Here is a 13169-nt window from a genome sequence, read left to right as displayed (position 1 = left end):
TGGAGAGTGTTACATGAACAAGGTAAGGTGGCTTAATGTGTTGTAACCCCAAAGTTTCATCTGCTCAAACCTCTGATCCAATTTTTAAGCAGAGCTTTTTTTATTTTCTTTTTCTTTGGTGTAAATATGAAAACTTAGATGGACTATGCGTGGGAATTGAGTGAGTAATAAGACCATACGCAATCACTGACTGCTGTCTCTGTTCCATTTTTCTCAGTTTGTCAGAAAACCAGTCCCTACTGAAGATGCCTCCATGGGCGAACATGTGGCTGGTTGGAGCCATTTGCTTATCCATGGCCCTCCATTTCCTTATTCTTTATGTGGACCCTTTACCGGTGAGTTCAAAGACGACATTTAAGAAACTATGTGATTGTTGCTGTATCAAGGTTGAATTAGCAGACATAATAAATGTAGACTTCCACAGTTCGATACTCTATTTTGAAATAAATGTGACAATAAGAGCTCTGGGGATCCAAAATAGCAAGGTTTTTATTAATCAAGAAAGACTAATGAGGGATAAGCTAAAGGGAATGTCACAAAGTGCAAGGTAAAGGAAAGGCAAAAAGTTTAGACACAAGTCTGCCTTTTATAGTTCTGTGGGATGACTCGTCCACTTTTCACTTCATACTGACCCCCAAACTTGAGGAGACCACTCCGTCCATCAAGTCCATTTGTTTGCTAACTAAAGCTGTCCCAAGCTTACAATCCCTCTGCTTGTGTAAAGCAGTTTTAGAACAAACAGGCATAGCTTCATCTACAGAGAGAACACAGAATGGCTTCCTAATGGTCTTCCAAGGTGACAATTGTCACGTACACAGGGATGGAACTTCTTAACAGGTCATCCACCTGAAGCTAAGCATGTTCAGGCTCAACTAGTAATTAGATGGGAGACCAGCCAGGACAAGCTTGGATTGCTGCTGGAAGAGGTGTTGGTGAGGCCAGCAGTGGACACCTACCCTGTGGTCTGAATGTGGATCCCAAAGCCCCAGTGCAGGTACGGGGACACTGTGCTGTAGAAATGGCACTATCCTTCAGATGAGACATAAAACCGAGGTCCTGTCTCTCTCTGGTTATAAAAGATCCCTGGGCATCCTTATTAAGAAGAGTAGGGTGCATCCCGATGTCCTGAATCAGTTGCCCACCACGGCCTGGTCATCCTGGCCCCCTAATCCTCCCCTGTCCCTAATTGGCTTTCTCCATCTCTCACCCCTTTGCCACCTAACATGCTAATGTATGGTGAGCGTATTGGTGCAAAAATGGCTGCCTTCAACTCCTCCAGGTAGATACTGCATATTAATGGCTCTCCACTTTGAGTAGTGAGAAAAGCGCCATAGGCATGTAAAGAATTCCTATTATTCTTTTCCACATGACTGTGTAAGCAAGTACACTCCACAGAAACTGTTAATTTTTTCAAATCATTTGAGCAGATAAGCATTAGATATTCATGCAAACAGTGCCTACAGACAAAAGTGATATATTTGAAAAAAAAAAAACACAAAGAAAATTTGCCTTTTTAACTATTAATTCAATAAAAGTATCAATAGATGTAACGATCTACTAGGGGACAACGAAAGTCCACCTTTGGCCTCAGAAGCTGGAATTGCCCCCTTTAGCAGAAATGATTTCTTGGAGGCGTTTTGCAAAACCGGTTTCTGACATCAATTCCATCGATTTGAAATTTTTTGACCTCTCCTTCATGTTGCAAGATGTTGTTGGATTATCTTGCTTGACTTACCAGTTTCAGCATTTCAGTGTTGATTCAAATCAGGGCTTTGACTAGCCAGTCCATAACCCTCCTTTTCTTTCTTTGTGAGCCGGTCCTCGGTGGATTTGCTTGTGATCTTCTGATCATCTCACCTACCATCTACCTACCCATTAGTTTCTAGCTGTAAGCAGCATTTTAACCTTACACAGAGGTTCCTTCAAGGTTTAAAAAGTAGAAGATACAACAGCATGTGTTAGATGGCTGGGCTGTCACCTGGTAATAATGTTTTGTAGTCATAGTGTTGCTCAAAGAATGGAAAATTGTTGGGAGTTTTGAGCAGTCATTCCAGAGGTTCACTCTGGTCTGCTAATCCATAGAATGACAAATACAGTTGTGGTGAGAAGTTTCCATTCACTCATATAACTTCTTCAACTGTTCTTTAACTTTGGCCAAATGATTTTACAACATGTATCTTTAATACAACAGCAAATCAGAAATGTAGCATACAAGTGGTAATTTGTTGTGGGTTTACTAAATGCATCACAGGGTCAAAGTTATACAAACAACACACTCTATATTTGATTAAATGATCCCTTAGCACAGGGGTGCCCACACTTTTTTGGCTTGCGAGCTACTTTTAAAATGACCAGGTTGAAATGATCTACCTACATTAAAAACTATATATACTCTGAGTATACTTGATACATAAAATATATGTTGTCGTACCTTGCATAACTGAATAACCTTTAATAACCATCTATCTAACCAATAACGATTCAATACATTTATGGTCACTACAGTATTTGGATTTAATAATCGTCATGTCGGAAAAGGCTGACTTGCATAAATAAGTAGAGCCGAATGATGCAGTCAAGGAGCTTTTGAATTCAGCAGAGTGAAAAATGGTGGCTGTCCGATTTAACTGCGATTTTAGTTCCCTCTCCTTTCTCTTTCTCGGATCGCTTTTTGGAAGGAAGTCAGTTTCGTAGTTTTTATGAACAGTTCGAAAATGCCTTTCCACATTTTCCTTCTTTGGAATAGCAATGATAGATTGACAGATCAGACAAACGCACTTCGATTGTGACATTGTGAGAGAAAAAAATCCTCCTCCAATTCCACATTCAGCCCATACCCTCCCCAAACATTTTTTTTTAAATCCCTTCTTTAGTCGATATAAATTGGAAGGCTAACTAGATCACGGCCGGAGTTTTGCAGTAGCTTGCGCGTTTGATCGTGTGTGTGAGATGACCAGTGTGTTAGAAGAAAAGAGATTTCAGACTGGCCGCCCTGTATGTCAATCAAGCAAATGCCATAGGGAGGATATGTGATGGACTAACGTTTAAAAAAATTTTTTTTGAATGCAACGCAATCTACCTGCACTGTCTTTGCGATCTACCAGTCGATCGCGATCGACGCATTGGGCACCCCTGCCTTAGCACATTTCTCAATAAGCTTCTGGCAGAATTCAGGTTGGCTATTTGTCCACTCTTCTTGACAGAATTGGTAGCATTTGTTGGTTTCCTGACACAGGTCTGATTTTAAGCAGTGTCCACATAATATTTCAATAGGGTTCAAGTCAGGACTTTGTGTGTGTGTTTTCCCTTCCCCTTCCCAAACACTTAATGTTAGCCTGATGTAGCCATTCCAGCACCAGCTTTTGATTTGTCAAAGGTCACTGTCATGTCAGAATACCAAATTGTGTCCAAGTTTTCAACCTTTCACCTGACGCTTTAAGTTTATGCTGAAGAAGCCCGAGGGTAACCCTCCTTCTTCATTATTCCCACCACTTTGTGAAAGGCACCAGTTCCACTGGCCCACAGCATGATGCTACCACCGCCATGCTTCACTGTTGGCACAGCATTCTTGGGACTGGATGCTACATATAGTCATGCAATACTGAGCAGGATAAGAACTCCATATCTTGGGGAAAAAAAAGATGATTGGGTTTTTTTCTTTTATATCAAGGTTGCACATTTTTCTAACATTTTGTCCTTTCATTTTGTGATCACTACAAATTGGTGTTAATCTGGGGTGAATTTTGTGTTTTTTGCTTTGAAGGAAATAAGGACTCGCATTCATATTTAGTGTTGGTCGGCAAATTTGGCAAAGCATATTCCACAGCAAATATGCTATATTCACCAAGTAACCTTGTTCACCAAATATTTTCCTTGAAATTCACCCTGAGGCCGGCTCAGGCAAACATTTTTATTTTTTTTCCCCAGCAATCCCATGGTACTGTGCAAGGCCAGCGTGACATCACAGAGCTAATAGCAGCCACACATAGAACTTTCATGGATGCATAATGCATTTGAGGGTTCCTTTAGCTGACCATAATGAGAATATTATGAGTACTGCCACAGGATCATTTAACAGTGATATCTGTGCTGACCGTGCAGCGCTACATGGCTAATTTGCCTTGCGCTCAGGATCTTGCAACAAGCCTGACTTGAGAAAGAAAATACATGCAACCGTGTGATATAATAATAAAAGGTTTATTACCATTTGCAAGGCTTTTCTATCTTCTTCGTGGAAGAAAAAAGTGAAAAGCATGTGCACAGAGATCACAAACAAAAACATCCGGTGCCATGACCCCAAACGATGGAATGAGTCAATTAAATGCCACTGCTTCATTGTATGGCTAATGTGTGCCCCAAGATTGGAACTCTGGGAGCTCAATGACATATACAGTGGAACCTCTGGTCATGAACGTCTCAGACCACATACAAATTGGGTTACGACCAAAAAGTTCACCAAACTTTTGCGTCTGTTTACGACCACACACTCGGGTGACCAACAAGCCAGTTTCCCTTCCGGTTCGTACGCGCCAATGATTTCCGCACGTGTTCAGTCTCTTCCTGTGCATTCGTTGTGCACTCTTTGTGCTCTATTTCGTTTCCCTTCCAGTTCGTACGTACCAGTGATTTAAGCACGTGTTCAGTCCCTCCTGTGTACAGTACATTGTTCTCAGTCAGACGTGCATCGTGCGCAGGGACTTTACCTCAGAATTGTAATCTCCTCTCCACCCAGCTTCCTGCTCACTTCCTTCATGCCAGAACTTGACTCATGCAAGGTTAGTTTTCGTGGTTGTTTATGGCTAGTTTTTGTATAAATTACGGATTTTTCAAATGTTCATTTTTTTCCCTGTGCTTAAAACTCGTTATAAAAGAGTGTTTACAGCGAGCAGTTCGTAAGGCTATAGCGTGAACTCAGTTTTCTCTGTTCAAGGTTTTTTCAGTGTTGTTCAATATTTTTACATTTATTTTACTAATACACTGTGCATTCTGTGGTATAATTAACTATTTTTGTGCTTAAAAATATTTTAAAAAATATATTTACATACAGTTCGTACGGTCTGGAACGGATTAATTGTATTTACATACAAGCCTATGTGGGAAATTACGTCGGGTCTCGACCAAATCGGGTTGCGACCAGAGTTTTGGAACGAATTACGGTTGTGACCCGAGGTTCCACTGTATGCATTTTTTTTTTTTTTATTTAATTTATTTTTTTTTTAACATATCGCTGGCTTGTTTCCATTTGTTGTGTTGTGTTTGTGGTTATTATTCCATGTGTGTCTTTTATTGTTTGGGGCACAGAGCCACAGGAACTTAACACTGCTGTCTCACAACCCAGATCACATTGTGGGCCGCGATAATCAGTCCAACATAGTTGGCAGATGTTTCCCTTCCCTCAGTTATCCTGTGCAGATGTCCAGTTATGCCTGTGACCCAGACTGGATTTAGCAGGTTTTACAGTGAGAATATGGATGATGAGTTCAATTAAATACCAGTATCCTCTTACAAAGTGAATCTCAAGTGCTTCTTTTTCGTTACCTCCAGGGTCCTATCAGAGTTCAGCTGCTTCCCATAAACTCTTGATTGCTTAGTCCCCCGAGTCCCCTTTTTCAGCTTCTGGTGGTAATTTTGGTGAAGTATGCATTGTAAAAACAATATGAATTGTGTCCTGTTGTTATTCTCTTACTTGCTTTTCATTTTGTTTTCCTCCCTTGACTGCAGTCTGTAGTGAACGCAACAGTTAATCCTGATGCTGAATGGCCTCCCCTCGCTCTTGTTTTCTTATGTTATCTCGAATCTTTTTTCCCCAGGTGATCTTCCAGATACGGCCACTGAGCACAATCCAGTGGGTGACCGTCCTGAAGATGTCCATTCCTGTGATTTTGATCGATGAGGTGCTTAAATTTTTGGCCCGCAATTACGTAGACCCCGGCCGTGACCTCGAGCAAGAGGAAGAGGAGGCAGCAGCACGACATGGGCAGCGACAAAGCAGCCCGCTAAACAGGCTGCAGCGATCCTTGCGGGGGGTGTCCTGGTCCTTTGTCTTGATTGTCACTCCTCTTCTGGTCTGGCTATATAGCCTGGACACCGACATCACCAACATCTTTTGGTCTTAAAGATGGCCGCTCTGGAAATATGAATGAGAATGGCATTGTGTACCCTGTGCATGGACAAGCCTGTCTGTGCCCCCGCAATACAGCATGCAACACGTGTGAAGCTTTACTGTCCATAACCTGGCGTTAAAACATCCTGGACAGCCTGGCTGTGCCCAGCACAAAGCAAACAATGCCTTGTTAACCGCCAGAAAAAAAGCAAGCTGCAAGAACAAGGGATTTTACTTTTTTGTGCTTTTTTTTTTGTTAATTTGTTTTGTATCTTTTTACTTTGTTAAAAAAAAAAAATATTTATTGATAATCAATCCATCCACAGATAGATACATTCCATTTAAAGCAGAGCTCTTACCGAGCTGTTATTCCTTGAGTTGAAGAGGCCAAGTTTTAGGGGCCTGTTATGGGTCACCACTAAAATCTAACTCTCCTAATCCTCTCCTCAGTAGGGACATTCAGCATTACAAAGTCCCCTCCACATCTGAGGGTCTACCATCATCTAATTGCTGTCCTCTTTCTACACTCCTTGGTGTGTCCATAAGCATGTGTTTCTCACATGGCATGATGCAAGGTGAGTTTAAAGCTTATCTTGGCAAAGTTACATTCAGAGCAGAGGTCCATTTTGCTGGCTTTCAGCGTCCGGACCGATTTGCTACAGCACTTCACAGATTGCTTTAAATTCCCGTAAGACTTGGTCCTGTCAGCCGAAGGAAACCTCCCATTTTGATCCTTCTTGGCTATAAAGGTTGATCTCGGATACCCTCCCTGCCTGTTTAGACTTGGGTTTCTATCCCTGTATAAGTTAGCTAGAACATCTTGTCAGGACCATCTTAGTCTGTTTGCTTTGCTCAGCAAATATGAGCTTATGCCCTCCTATCCAAGTTGGCTGTTATACTTGGGTATACATTTTAAATTAATCCCAGTAACCTCCCTGGTTGAGTCATTCATTCATTTCCTCTAACCTCCCAGCCTGGTTTAATTAGCTATGGTTACCTTCACAGGTCCATCTCATTTTAATTCTTCATGTGGTTAGGCCTACCAACCTACAGATTGCACTTAAATATCTGCAGTGCTTTAACTCTTCCACCCAACCAACCTTGACTCATCTTCTTACTTGTGAAGCTTAGTCTGTTCCATCCTAATAACATCCCAGTCTGATCTTTCTTTGGTATAATCATAATGACCTTCCTGGTTGGGCCATTCATTCATTTCATTTAAGCTCCTAGTCTGGTTTAATAAGACAAAGTGCCTACTGAGGTCCATCTCATTTAAGCATGTTGTGTGGTTAGGCCTTCAAACCGACAGATTGCACTTAAATATCTGTAGTGCTTTAACTCATCAACTCAACCAGACTAGCTTGATCCTCCGAGCTACGGAGCTTAGGCTGGTCCATCCCAATAACCTTCCAGTCCAAACTTTCATAGGTTTGAAGCTTAGTCAGGTTAATCTCTTTAATCTTCCCAGTTGGCCATTCATTAATTTCCTACAAGCTCCCAACCCGGGTTTTAATACCTATAGTGCCTACTCAGGTCCATCTCGGTTTAATGCTTTGGGTAGTTAGGCTTACCAACTTCTGAATCACACTTCAATATCTGTAGTGCTTTATCTCATCCACCCAACCAACATACAGTAGACCCGTCTTCCTACCTATGAAACTTAGTTTGGCCCATCCTAATAACATCCCAGTCAGATCTTTCTTCTATTTGTCTTGGTAAACATTCTGTCTGATCCTACTACTTATGGGAAATTGCCACCCATACAAAAAATGTGAAAACAAATCAGAAACCATTTATGGAAAACAAAAAATAATCATAAATGTACAAAAATATGGTTGCATAAGAGTGTACACCCCTAAACTAATATGTTGTTGAAGCGGCTTATGATTGATTGTATTGCAGTACTCGGTCTATCAGCTTGGCACATCTTGACTCGGCAATATCTTCCCCTTCTTCCTTGCAAAAATGTCCGCGATCCATCAGATTACAAAGGCATTTCCTGTGCACAGCCCTCTTCAGGTCATGCCGCAGATTTTTAACTGGATTTATTCAGGTCTGGGCTCAGGATAGTCTATTCTGCTTATAGAACGTCAGTCTTTTGGCGAAGTCATTCCTTTGAGGATTTGGATGTAGGCTTTGGGTTGTTGTCATGCTGAAAGGTGAAATTCTGCTTCATCTTCAACTTCCTAGCAGACATTTGAAGGTTTTGCTCCAAAATCAACTGGTCCACCTTGACTAAAGCCACAGTCCCTGCTGAAGAAGCGCATGATGCTCTCACCACCATGCCTCATCGTTTGCATGCTGTACTTTTGGTGATGTTCTGTTTTATTTTTGCAACAAACTTACATTTTGGAACAATGGCCAGGAAGTTCAATCCTACTTTCATCACATTTTTCTGCATGGTTTTGGTAGACTTGGATGTATCAAGCTGGGCTTGGATGTTGCTCTTCATGAGACAAGACTTCAATTTTGTCGCCTTTCCCTATAGCCGAGACATGTAAAGAATACAGGAAATTGTTGTCACATGTAGGGAGCAACCAGAACTTGCCAGGAAGTCCTGCAGCTCCTTTAATATTGCCGTAGGCCTCTTGGCAGTCTCCCCAGCCAGTTTTCTCCTTGTTCTTCTTATCTCCTTCTTAGTTTGGAAGGAATATCCAGTTTTTGGTGGCATCGCTGCTGTGCTATATTTTCTCTATTTGTTGATGAATGTCTTCACTGTGTTCGTTGGTATATCTAATGATTTTGTTTTTTCTTTTGTACCCGTAATCAGTACCTTTTAATAATGAGATCTTGGTCGTGTTTTGAAAGCTCTTTATGGACCATGTCTTTTAGAGTAGGAATGCAACCAAGAAGATTTCAGGATGATCCTACAGGAAGAGCTGAACTTTATTTGGAGGCAATCCGTTATTTTAATTCATGGCAGTTGTAAACTGTTGTTTAACATGAGATTGAATGTATTTGGTTGACTCTAAACACAGCCACATCCTTAATTATAATATTTCTGTGCAAACTTCTGTGCACGCTTATGCAACCAAGTCTTTGTAAGGTTTTTAATTTTGATTTTAATTTTTTTATTCGTTTTTTTCTTAAAGCTTACTGATTTGTTTTTACCTACTTTGTATAGGTCGCTCTGTCTTAGTGGTGCAGTTCAAGTATCTCGTGATCTGGGAAAAGGGAACGCAAGTGGATTGGAGTGGCGGGCTGCTGTTCTGTGGACGCTTTACCGGTTCGTGACGCTGAAATCTTAAGACAAAACTCTGTTTCCCGGTCAATCTACATTCCTGTCCTTAACTATGGTCATGATTTGTGGGTAATGACCAAAACAAAGAGATCAAAAGTACAAGCAGCAGAAATGAGGCCTCGTCACAGGGCCACTATGTTGACAATCTGTAATAGGGTGTGAAGCTTAGGGATTTGGGAGAACCTCAGCATAGAATCGCTACTCCTATGGATCTAGAGGACCTAGTGGAGGTGGTTTGGACATGTTGTAAGGATACACCCCCAGGCAGTTCCCCTAGAGTACTCTTGCTACAACCCACTAGGCGGAGACACTGAGGCAGACCCAGGACACACTGGAGGGATTATATCTCTCAGCTGGCTTGGGAACACCTTGGAATTTTCCAGTTAGAGCTGAAATCTGTAGCTGGCGACAGGGAAGTCTGGGCTGACCCGTTAGTCCAGTGTGGCCCTCACCAGGAAAAGCAATTTGAAAAAATTGAGATGATTTCTCTTTTTACATCACAAAAGCCTACATTTTCAATAGGGACATGTTCACTGTATAGCCCCCATCATTTTTCCAGAAATTTCCAATCAGGGCCTTTATTTACTTAGCAAGTCATGAATAGTCTCCTCACGTGCATGTGACTACCGATCATGTAGTGTGACATCCACATTGACTTAGTTGTAGTGCTCTGCGACTACCAACAACAATTTGTCTCAAGTTGTGTGAGAGATGACCACCAATGTATACAAAGACCACACATTGAGAAGAACTCTCTATTTGGTGGCTTCAAGCAATGGTGGTCTCAAGAAACTAAGGAAAATGTGAGTTCTGAACTGCACACTTCATGGAGGTTAGGGAGCCGGCTCGGATGTCTCGCAATTGTCTCGTCTTTGTCATGCCACATGTGGAAAAAGGAAAAAATACACTGTCCATTGATTGGCTTCCAAAAGGTGTCAACCTCTTGATAATTTCACCGAGCAACACGAAAATTTCAAACTCTGCAAGCATTGAGCTTGATACTCCCTTCCAGTTGATGTCAGGGGCCATAAACATATCTTTCCATCATGACACTTAGTCTGGTCTATCCAGGTAATGTTTCAACTTCTGGTTTGTCCAGTCAGTCTGGTTTTTGTAAGAGAGAATCGATGAGACTAAGTCCCCTAAGTGAAGGTCCAGCCTGAATTTCCTTAACTAGGAAGCTTGGTCCTAACGTAATCTTCCTATCTGTTAGACTTATTCTTACCATTCCCAGTGACCTCCATTGTCAGGTAGTCCTTGTTATGAAGTTTGATGTTCCACCCAAGGCGTTCAGCTGTTGTCCCAGCATCTCTTTAGACTAGGAGGTTCTCTGTTTAGACCTAACGGCGCCCAAGCCGAGTACTGATTGGTCAGGGAGGATCTCAGACCAGGTCTTATTGTTTTTGGTGAAGTGCTGACCGTGTAACTGGTAACATCAAGGTGGACCTGATCTGAAGTCAGGTCTGATGGTTTTCTGTGAAGTGTTGACCAATTGACCGGTAACATCAGGATGGAGCTGATCTCCGATCAGGTCTGATGGTTTTCTGTGAAGTGCTGACCAAGTGACATGGTGTATAGGGTGGATAGCAACATCGCCACACGTAAAACAAACACTACTCATGGGGTCTGCTGTTGCAGCCTTCGGCTATTAGTTGACAACTTGCATTTCACTTTGTGAACATAATGAAGGGCTGATTTTTTTTTTTTAATCCTAGCTGAAACGATAGTTTCTGTTCCATCTGTCTTGGTTCTATTTATCATTTCACACATTCCCAAAAAGTTTTGAGTGCACCACATTTCTGAAAACAGTAAACTTATACCCTTTTTTTCTTAATTTGTCTTAACTGTACAGCAGCTTCATCAATATTATAAGAAATGGAATTTGTTTAATAATTAAAGAATTAAAAAAAAAAAACGGTGTGGGCATTGTTCCTTGCCATTTTTTAATAGAGGATGTCTTGTATGTCTGTAGTACTAGGGTGTTGTACCGTGTTAGCCATTATAAATGTAGTGAAACGTCAAGCAAAATGACACCTTTTATTGGCTAACTAAAAAAGATTACACCTTGCCTGAAGAAGAATGGGCCTGAGTTGCCTCGAAAGCTTGCATATTGTAATCTTTTTAGTTAGCCAATAAAAGGTGTCATTTTGCTTGACTTTTCACTTAATACAGGATCAAAGCTTGTTTTCTTTTTTAACCAACCCTGATATATGAAGCATCATCTAAAGGCCAATGTCACATTCAATCACTTTTCCAGGGATTTCATTTACTTTACGTAATGCTGGCGAGCTGGAGGCATTCGTCTGATGTGACATGCTCAGGAACTTACCCAGTAGGCATGCATGAAAGCTGACAACCAATGAACACTCATCCAGAAGTACAATTCATAGAAGGCAGCAATGGGGAATTGGAAACGCAGGTGGTGTGGACCTCATGAACAGAAGAGAAGCTCAAGGTGTAGGAGCGACTCCACTTCCTTCGATGGCTGAAGAATGCAAGCCTACCTCACTCCCACCCCCCATTCTCACAACATACTGCGGGGCATCAGTAAGTGCATTCTGACCGTCTGGTTTGGGAACTGCATTGTCTATGGCTGTAATGTCCTACAACCGGATAGTGGGCACAGTGGAAAGATCATTAGGTCATCTCTGACCTCTTTGTAAAGTCTTGGATCCACAAAAGCTACAGGATTGTAAAGGACCACTCCCACCTCTCCCACAATCTCTTTGTCCCGTGTCCGTCTGGCAGAAGGTACTGTAGCATCTGGACCAGTCCTGTAGCTGCTGCTACCACCCCTCGGCTCTCCTGACTCTGAACTCTGTGCTGCTCCTAATCATTTGAAAATTAAGACCTTTTCAAACTCCTTTAAAGGTTTAGGAACAGGAAATAATCAGATGGAGCAAGAAAGGGGGTGTAGGGTGTATGGTTTACGCACTCAAACCCCAACTTTGTCAAAAACATCCATCGTCTTGCCAGCCTTGTGAGCAGGTTCATCGTCTTGCAAAAAGAGAACTCCTTAATTTCTCGTATACAAAGTATGGGGAAAGTATTGTAATCGTCCAAAGATTCCAATTCGAGATTTTGATGAATCTCGACGCTTTAGACCTCTCTTGACTTTCTCGTATAGGAAAAGTATTGGAATCCTCTAAAAATTCCATTTTGAGATTTTGATGAATCTCAATGTTTTAGACCACCCTGACTCCGAAAATACCATATTTGGAATTATGTTTGAGTGTCTGTAAACACGATAACTTGAGTACGCTTTCACTTAGGTCAACCAAATTTTACATACAAGTATTGGGTACAAGACGCAGATTTCTGTCAGTTTTTGCGCTATTTCCATTAACTGGAAGTGGTACTTTACCTTTGATTTATGCAGCTGCAGAATCCGATTTATTCAACTTTTATAATAATTGTTCAATATATTATTAGTTTGGTTTGTTGTTGATGGTTCTTTTAATGTACATAATATAAAAATATAATCATTGTCTTGCAGTTTACTCCTCAAATATCCACCCCATATCTGAGTATACAAGAAAGTCTAGGGGAGACCACTCCCGATTTTTTTCTTTCAATGTCTCCTTTAATCGGCACAACAAGTTACAGTAGTATTCTGCATTAACAGTTTGGTCCTTTGGAAGAGAGTCCGTCATTACAACACCTTCCTGATCCCAAAACACCGTAGCCTTGATGTTTCTTGCTGACTGTTGAATCTTGAATTCCTTTGGCCTTGGAGAACCAGAGTGCCGCCATTGCATGGACTGTTGTTTTGGCTCAGGATCATAGTCATGTATCCATGTTTCATCAACAGTAACTAGTCCTTCC

The 13169-nt window shown here is 41.4% G+C and overlaps 1 long non-coding RNA gene across 1 annotated transcript; it reads left to right on the top strand.

Annotated features, from left to right (window-relative positions):
* Positions 1-185: 185 nt before the first annotated feature.
* Positions 186-11242, top strand: LOC120522739. The gene is made up of 2 exons (XR_005632512.1): positions 186-335; positions 5811-11242. It is a non-coding gene; the product is annotated as an uncharacterized LOC120522739 (long non-coding RNA).
* The last annotated feature ends 1927 nt before the right edge of the window (positions 11243-13169 follow it).

This window comes from Polypterus senegalus, unplaced genomic scaffold, assembly GCF_016835505.1.
Source record: "Polypterus senegalus isolate Bchr_013 unplaced genomic scaffold, ASM1683550v1 scaffold_2219, whole genome shotgun sequence".
Classification (NCBI taxonomy): Eukaryota; Metazoa; Chordata; class Cladistia; order Polypteriformes; family Polypteridae; genus Polypterus; species Polypterus senegalus.
The sequence above is the reverse complement of the archived record's forward strand: the minus strand, read 5'-3'. Positions and strand labels throughout refer to the sequence as shown.